The 8,016-nt window shown below is 37.2% G+C and overlaps 1 long non-coding RNA gene across 1 annotated transcript; it reads right to left on the minus strand.

The window, feature by feature from the left end:
- Positions 1-298: 298 nt before the first annotated feature.
- LOC149845286 (uncharacterized) lies at positions 299-6,165 on the minus strand. The gene is made up of 4 exons (XR_016430432.1): positions 6,107-6,165; positions 5,328-5,393; positions 681-963; positions 299-530 (listed from the first exon to the last, which is right to left on the minus strand). It is a non-coding gene; the product is annotated as an uncharacterized LOC149845286 (long non-coding RNA).
- Between the last annotated feature and the right edge of the window lie 1,851 nt (positions 6,166-8,016).

Raw genomic sequence — 8,016 nt, forward strand, 5'->3', positions numbered from 1 at the left:
TCTAGGAATCGACTCTTAGATCATCCGATTCCAGCACATTAGGCCTTGGTAGTTGCCAGTGAATGGTTGCTCTAATAAAAAAATGATAGGAAAAATTCCTCCACCCCAGATGGAGGGTTTTTTTCTATAAAAGACACTTTTTAGAAAAACTTTGTTTTCAAAAAATTTCTCTGGTTTGAAATGGTTGAAAAAGTTGTCTTTTCCTTTCTTACTTGCATTTTTCTTATCATTTTCTCGCATTCAATTGTGCCCTTAAAGACAACCCTTCGTAATCACTTAGGGATTGCTCTATCTTATATTAATTAAACTTGATCAATTTTAGGTTAAACAATAGGATTAAACCTAGTAGCAAGAATCAATTAGAAATAGCCAACCGGACTTTTTTTCATGGGTCATTCGTGAAATACCTTTGTTTCATGGGTCTTCGTGCATTGTCCATTGAGTTGCAGGGGTTCCCAACCCGACTATTTTTCTAGGTTGACCTGGCTGGGAACCATATTAACCAGCAATCTTCCCCGTTTTTGCCCAACCTAAAACATAAAAGACTGAGGATTCAAGAGCCCACCAAGTAAAAAGCACAAGAAAATAGCCAGGACAGAATCATAAAATTAAACAAGGCACCAAAACATCTATAGCCAAGGTATCCTGGCCAGCATTACCAACACACATCCTCAACCAACCTTCAAAGCTCCATCAATTCTGATGAGTCTCATCAATGTGCATGGTTCAATGAGACAATCAAATAAGCTTATGAGTTGCCATCTTCTTTTTGCAGACAAGAAATGACTTGTTGTCTCCCTGCAGCAACATAATAAAATCATGACACCTGATGTCCTTGCCAAATGCCAAGGCAGTCTTCCATTCACAAGAAATATCAGAGTGTAGGCCAATGACTCCAGATCATCCCATCTACTTCCTGTTCTGCCTAGATGTGCATGGACACTTGCATACCGAATTGTTCCCCTGAAAAAAGCTGGAAAAATCAGAAGCGTGACATGCACAGAAGGCTAAAAGTAATCACGATGAAGATATTAAAGTTCCCAAACATGAACACATCAGGCCTTTGATCGTAGTCAACATGATTAAAAAAGGATCGGAAATGGAGGCCCTTTTCCGGCCAGAATAACAGAGAGAGAGAGAGAGAGAGTATTAAGGATGCTGCCCGACGCGAGAGGGGGAAAGCCTCACTGCTGCTCAGGAGGAGAAGACGCCTGACACTAGAGGGGAAACCTTCCTGAGCAGCAGGAGGAAAAGATGCCCGACACAAGAGAGATGAGAAACCCTGGGTTTTAGGAAAAAGAAATAAATGAAAAACGAGGGAGAAAAAAAAATTCCCCTCCCGCCAAAACAAATAGCAGACAATTCAAGCGCCAGAAAAAGTAGATTTTTACTGGCGTAGGGTCTATCCACGCCAGAGAAATAAGTTTTTACTGGTGGAACGCTATTTTGCACCAGCAAACATGATTCATTTCTGCTGGCGCTACCGCTATGGTGCGCCAGTAAACGTAAATTTTCTTGTACTTATTGCAGGTGCCTTAGATTATCAATATCATGTTTGAAACCTTCAACAACAACAACAATAACAACAACTACGCCTTCATCCCAAAACAATTGGGGTCAGCGATATGAACCAAAAAAGAAATTCATTTCGGGTCTTCCACATGAATCCTTTTCCTCCAATCATTTCTATCCAATGCCATGTCCTCGGTGAGGTTCAAAGCATTCATATCCTTTCCTATCATTTCCATCCAAGTCTTCCTAGGCTTACCCCGACCTCTTTTAACTAATATATTTTCCCATTTCTCCAACCTTCTAACTGGAGCATCATTAGGCCTTCGCCGAATATGTCCAAACCACCGTAAACGATTCTCTCGCATCTTATTTTCAATGGGTGCAACACCTACCTTCTTACGTATCTCCTCGTTCTGAATCTTATCTTTTATTGTATTTCCACACATCCATCTAAGCATCCGCATCTCAGCTACACTCATTTTTTGAATATGATATCTTTTGGCAGCCCAACATTCCGTACCATATAGTAAAGCAGGTCTAATAGTCGTCCTATAAAACTTTCCCTTCAACCGCAATGGCATTCTACGATCGCACAGCACTCCAGTTGCACTTTTCCATTTCATTCACCCAACCTTTATCCTATGATTTACATCTCCATCAATTTCTCCATACTTTTGAATGATGGATCCCAAATATTTGAAATAATCATTCACCGGTATTTCTTGCTCACCAAGCTTCACTACACTCCCATCACTACTTCGTTGCTTACTAAACCGACATTCCATATATTCAGTTTTACTCTTACTCAACTTAAAACCTCTAGCTTCCAATGTCTGTCTCCATAATTCTAACTTAGCATTAACCCCAGCTCTAGACTCATCAATCAAAACAATATCATCAGCAAACAAGATACACCACGGTACATTTTCTTGAATTGATCTCGTAAGCTCATCCGTCACTATCGCAAATAGGAAAGGGCTTAAAGCAGATCCTTGATGTAACCCAACCGTTATCGGAAAATTGGTTGTCACCCCTCCACAAGTGCGGACATTGGTTACTACTCCTTCATACATATCTTTAATTATACTAATGTACTTGAGAGAAACACCTTTCTTCATCATTGTCCACTAGAGAACGTCCCTAGGTACTCTATCGTATGCCTTTTCTAAATCAATAAAAACCATATGCAAATCTTTGTTCCTCTCCATGTTTGAAACCTTCAAGAGGTTTAAATGTTGTTATGGTATAATCAACAAAACCACATGAATTACAAATAGTACTTAGTTATCTATTCTAGCACAGTATGAATCACCTAAAGTTCAAGCAATCATGAGCACTATTACTAACTAGTACAATGAACATGGTTAAAAAATCAAATAACATAAACACATACAACATATCTATATGTCATAGTTCAAGTATCACTGATACGTTCAATAATAGGTCTAGAGATGAGTGACAAATAAAATGTATAAGGGACGTAATATAGGACATTAGATTTGTATATACCAACTACATAATCTGTGGCAATCTAAACATTTGTGTTATGCAGATAACTATGAGAGAATAGAAATGAATCATCACCTTGCGCACTGATGCCATTGTGAGAGCAAGTAATACACAACCTATGTAGTCAAAAGTGGTAGGAGATGCCTAGTCGGGGTAATATGCAACTGAACTGCTAAAATTAGTAACAAACATATATGCAACATAAAATCAATCAATAAGAAGAAATAGACAAAAAAATACATCGAACATTACAAAACCTACCCAAATATTAAAAACAATTGAATAAGCAAAGCAAACAACTATCAACAAATTCTAAATAATTTAAAAATAATCTTAATTCTTAAAATAAAGTGCTAACATAAAATTAATCAACAACAAATGCACGAAGCATAAGATATTTCTATCGTCAAGCATAGTGAACATGTTATATTACAAAACCTGCCCAAATATTATTAAGACTAACAATAGAAATGTATCAAATATAAAATTAATCAACAAATGCACAAAGTACAAAATACCACTATCGTGAAGCATAACTGCATAGTAAACCTGTTATACACAATTAAGAGAAAAAATAAAAGAAACATATACATGGATATTAATAAGTAATAGCAGTTCAACACACAGTCACAAAATCAACAACAACAACAAAAAAACAGGGACAGAGCAATTACAGAACTTATAGCAACAAAAAATAATCAGCAACAACAAAATCTGATTAGGAGTAATTTGTTCATTGCAATTACATATACTGTACACATAGAGAATTGCGGAAATTAAAAGAAAAACACAGACACAAACAAAAGAATCTTTTTTGTTTTAGACACACACACACACAGAGAGAGAGAGAGAGAAGAAGAAGAATATGAAGAATGGGGAGAGAAGAAGAAAAAGAAGGGGAAAGGTGGAGAGAGAAAGAGAGACATAGATAGCGAGAGAAGAAGAAGAAGAGGCAGATGAAGGGGAGAGAAAGCGAGACAAAGAAGAAGAATAGAGAGAGAGAGGGGAAGGGGAGAGAAGAAGAAGAGGCAGAGGAAGGGGGAGAGAGATAGAGAGGAGGAGGAGAAGAAGAAGAGACGGAGGAAGGGGGAGAGAAAAAGAAGAAGAGACGGAGGAAGGAGAGAGAAAAAGAAGAGGCAAAGAAAGGGGGAGAGAGGAAGAAGAGGCAGAGGAAGGGAAAGCGTACTTGGAGGCTGGAGCGATGACGGCAGGCGAGGGCACTCGAGTAGAGAGAGAGAGGTTTATAACCCCCTCCACCCCCGTTATTGTAAAATGAAAAAAAAAAAATGTAAAGTCAGGAAAATTGGTACCCTTCTTGGGGGGGTAAACTAGGAATCACCGATTCTTAGTTTTCCTTTTGACTAGCCCAACAAGGCACCTTTGACTACATAGTACACAACCATGATATACTTAGTACTTACAATCAGTGTTGTGAGAGGCGTACGCCTCGCTTTGCCTCATCGCATTTACAACCTTGCTTGAGAGTCTCACGTTGTGAGAGGCGTAGGCGAAGCGCAGGCTCAACGCCTCGCTTTGTCTCATCGCATTTAACAACCTTGCTTACAAGTACTATCTATATGTGGAAGTTCTATTGAATCATGCAATTTAGGTGATGCTCCTAGCGCTAGGAAAGGAAAATGTGTCAGCAAGTTGGAAAATGGTAGGAAAAAGAATGCAATGAGCTACATGTTTGGTTAACTTTTAGCAATTATAGAATTGATGCACATTTTACAGGTGGCTACTTCTCTAAGACTCTACATGCAATTTCTGTTTGAATCCAATTGAAGGTGCTTTTGGCTTAAACAATGAAATTGCATAAAATCCTTAGGTGATTTCTATTCTTAATCTAATTGGTATTATCGTAGGAGTAGCCTTGACCAAACACAATCTAGTAAGCTTCATTAACTTAAGCATACCTAAAACCATAGTGTCAAATATCTAAAAAAAATTAGAAAATATCTCAAAAAGCAACATTTCAATTCATCATTATAAATACTGAAAGAGTCATTGTATATTTCAAAATATCGCCATATCTTCAGTTTAAAAGAAATTGGGAATGAGTTATACAGTAGTAAGTTACATTTACATCGACTGCATCCAAAGAAAAAAAATCTGTTGAATACTTAATGTATTTATTTCTTATTATTTTCTATAATTTTCATAATTATTTATTCTTTCTTATAAAAACACAAAAAAATCAATCCGGCACAAAATTTGTTGTTTGGTTCAAGATCTAAAACCATAGGAGAAAACAGAAAACATTATAAATACAAGAAACAATCTAAATCTACAAAAGGTATATTTACCTCTTGGAATCTCGCTTCCTCATGAACCTGGAGTGCATCACTTAATGTCCATCTGGTTGATGGAGGCTATCATTGTAGTAGTGAAAAACATGTTAGAGAGAGAGAGTAAATCAATGGGGTAAATTATGAGAGTAAAATACAAAACAGATAAAGCTAAAAATACATATTATTGTTTCTTGGTACTTGACTTTGAAGCAGCAACAAAACATATGTTAAAACATAGAAAATAAATAATAAAACAAAGGGAATAGTTCAAATGAGGTTTTAAGCATGCGAACATGCACATAGACACATGTAACTACACATGCACATACACACAAGTAGAGACATTTTAATACTGAAATATGTTAATATATATATATACAACAAACTTCTGTTGTTGTTGTTGTTATATATATATATATATATATATATATATATATATATATATATATATTATCTTGAGAGGGAGTAAAACAGAAGATGCTATGTTAAAACGAAGAAAACTAACAAAACAAAAATAATGGCTCAAATGAGGGTTTAAGCTCCAGAGATGCACACATGCAAACACACATGCATATGTGCTTGCAAATGGAGTCACATTTCGATACACATGTGCGTGCACACACACACACACATATAATATACCTTTTTCCATCTCTTAATACTTGACCCAGAAACAACACCACAAAATATGTTAAAAACAGGAAAATTTAATGACAAAAGGAATGTGTCAAATTAGGCTTTAAGCAACACACACATGAATACTACCACACATGCACGAAAATAAATACACAAACCTCCAGTCAACGCTTTCCCACGACAACAAGAACTCGTCTGCTTGGACGCCATATCTCCTACTGCAGAGAGGAAAAGACGTATGAATGTAAATTAATTACTCATGCTTACAATAAACAAGAGTGAGGTCAACTTCTAAAAATGGATGAAGCTCCTAAGTGTTAACAACCTGAAAAGAAATAATAGCTATCAAGTACAGCAGAAAGAAAGAACTATAACTGATGAATAATTGAACAGTTACCCCATAAAGAGCCAATGACAAATTTAGGCTTAATTGAATAATTTCCAAGGCGATCTGCCTGTCCAAGGGGATGGCTTAAGCAAATTAAATACAAAAGACAAAAAAAGTGTGCTGATGCATCATTCCATATTCAACGAACTCAAACACTGCCAAAAACCTGCTTAACAGTTCGAACTTAAGATTTTGCAATGATATTTCCACATGTACATAACAGATAGCTATATGTTAAACTATTCACCAAACTATTGGTGAGGCTAAATTGGTTACATAGTTCAGAAAACAATCATTCAACATGACAGAACCTAAGCTAAAAATTCAGAAACATAAAGGGGACAATCTTAAATTGACTAAGCTATTACTCAAATGAGCAAACACATTAAAAACAACCATATGGTTCATAAACTACCATTCAACATGATAGAACCCAGGCTACACCAGTCTGGATCGCCCGAGTGACAGCGGGCCTGGGGAGAAGGTGATGACCCCTTCATCTCAGGTTTGACTCCCATCAGGTGTGCGGGGGTGCCTTTAACTGGTGGGCTCCATAGGGGCTTCGGTGTCGGTGACCCCATCTGGGGTTTACCTTGCAGAAGGAAGGCCCATTAAATAACCCGGTTCTCGGTGAGGGTTCCTTGTCAAAAATAAAAAAAATGATAGAACCTAGGCTAAAAAATCAGAAAACAAAGAATATTTAGGTAAAGATAACCAACCTCATAGAGACAATCTTAAACTGAATAAGCTTTGACCCAGATGAACAAACACAGAGAAAAACAACCTAGCGAAAACAACCAACCTCACAAAGGTAAGGTTAATTGCACCGTCTGTATCCTCTCCTGAACTACCAGGCAGAACAACCAACAAACAAGAAGAAGAAAAATAAAACCACAGTTCCTTATTATATGCAGAGCCACCAAAAGGGAAGCAGTAGAAACAATCACGATAAAAAAAACATGAGGAAATAATAAATGTTTCCTTTATCTATCTATCTTTTTTTCTTTGGAGTGGGAAAACCACTGTTAAGGGAAATTGTCATCCTTGTTTATTGTTCCTGCCTCTTCAAAAAATAGGATGTTCCTGTTCATCAAGCAGATGTTATTGGTTCTTTTTACTCGACCATATGTAAAAGTGAAGTGCCTTTAATCTTCTCATGCCATTATATAGATCATTTTCAGATTGATTAACAGCATCATATTTTCTAGATGGGAGACCTAAGTAGAATTGTGTAGGGGACACTGTATCCTATTTAATTGTTTGTGCCTCATCAAAAGGAAAATGGCTGAAAGAATAGCTAACCTTCTCACCACAACAAAGCACTGGATTAGTGATGACCTCATTCCGTCGCTAATCCGCCGCTAAGCGGGTTAGCGACGGATTAACGACGAAGAGGTGACGGATAGCTTACGTCGCGAATTTTTCGACGCTAACTGGCGACGGAATAAATCTCTCACCCGTTCCGTCGCTAATTGTGACGGAATAACGAACGACGGATTCCGTCGCAAATCCGCCGGTACTAAACGGCGACCTTAGCTTGGCGACGGATTTACGTCCGTCGCTAAGCCGTCGCTAGATTTATCTGTATAGCGACGGAAAAATGCGTCGCTAATCCGTCGCAAACACGAAAAAAAATAAAAAAAATTATTTGAAAATTAAATATCGAGAACGCTACAATTT

The sequence above is a fragment of the Nuphar pumila genome, chromosome 2, assembly GCF_984573655.1.
Source record: "Nuphar pumila chromosome 2, dmNupPumi1.hap1.1, whole genome shotgun sequence".
In the NCBI taxonomy this organism is placed as follows: Eukaryota; Viridiplantae; Streptophyta; class Magnoliopsida; order Nymphaeales; family Nymphaeaceae; genus Nuphar; species Nuphar pumila.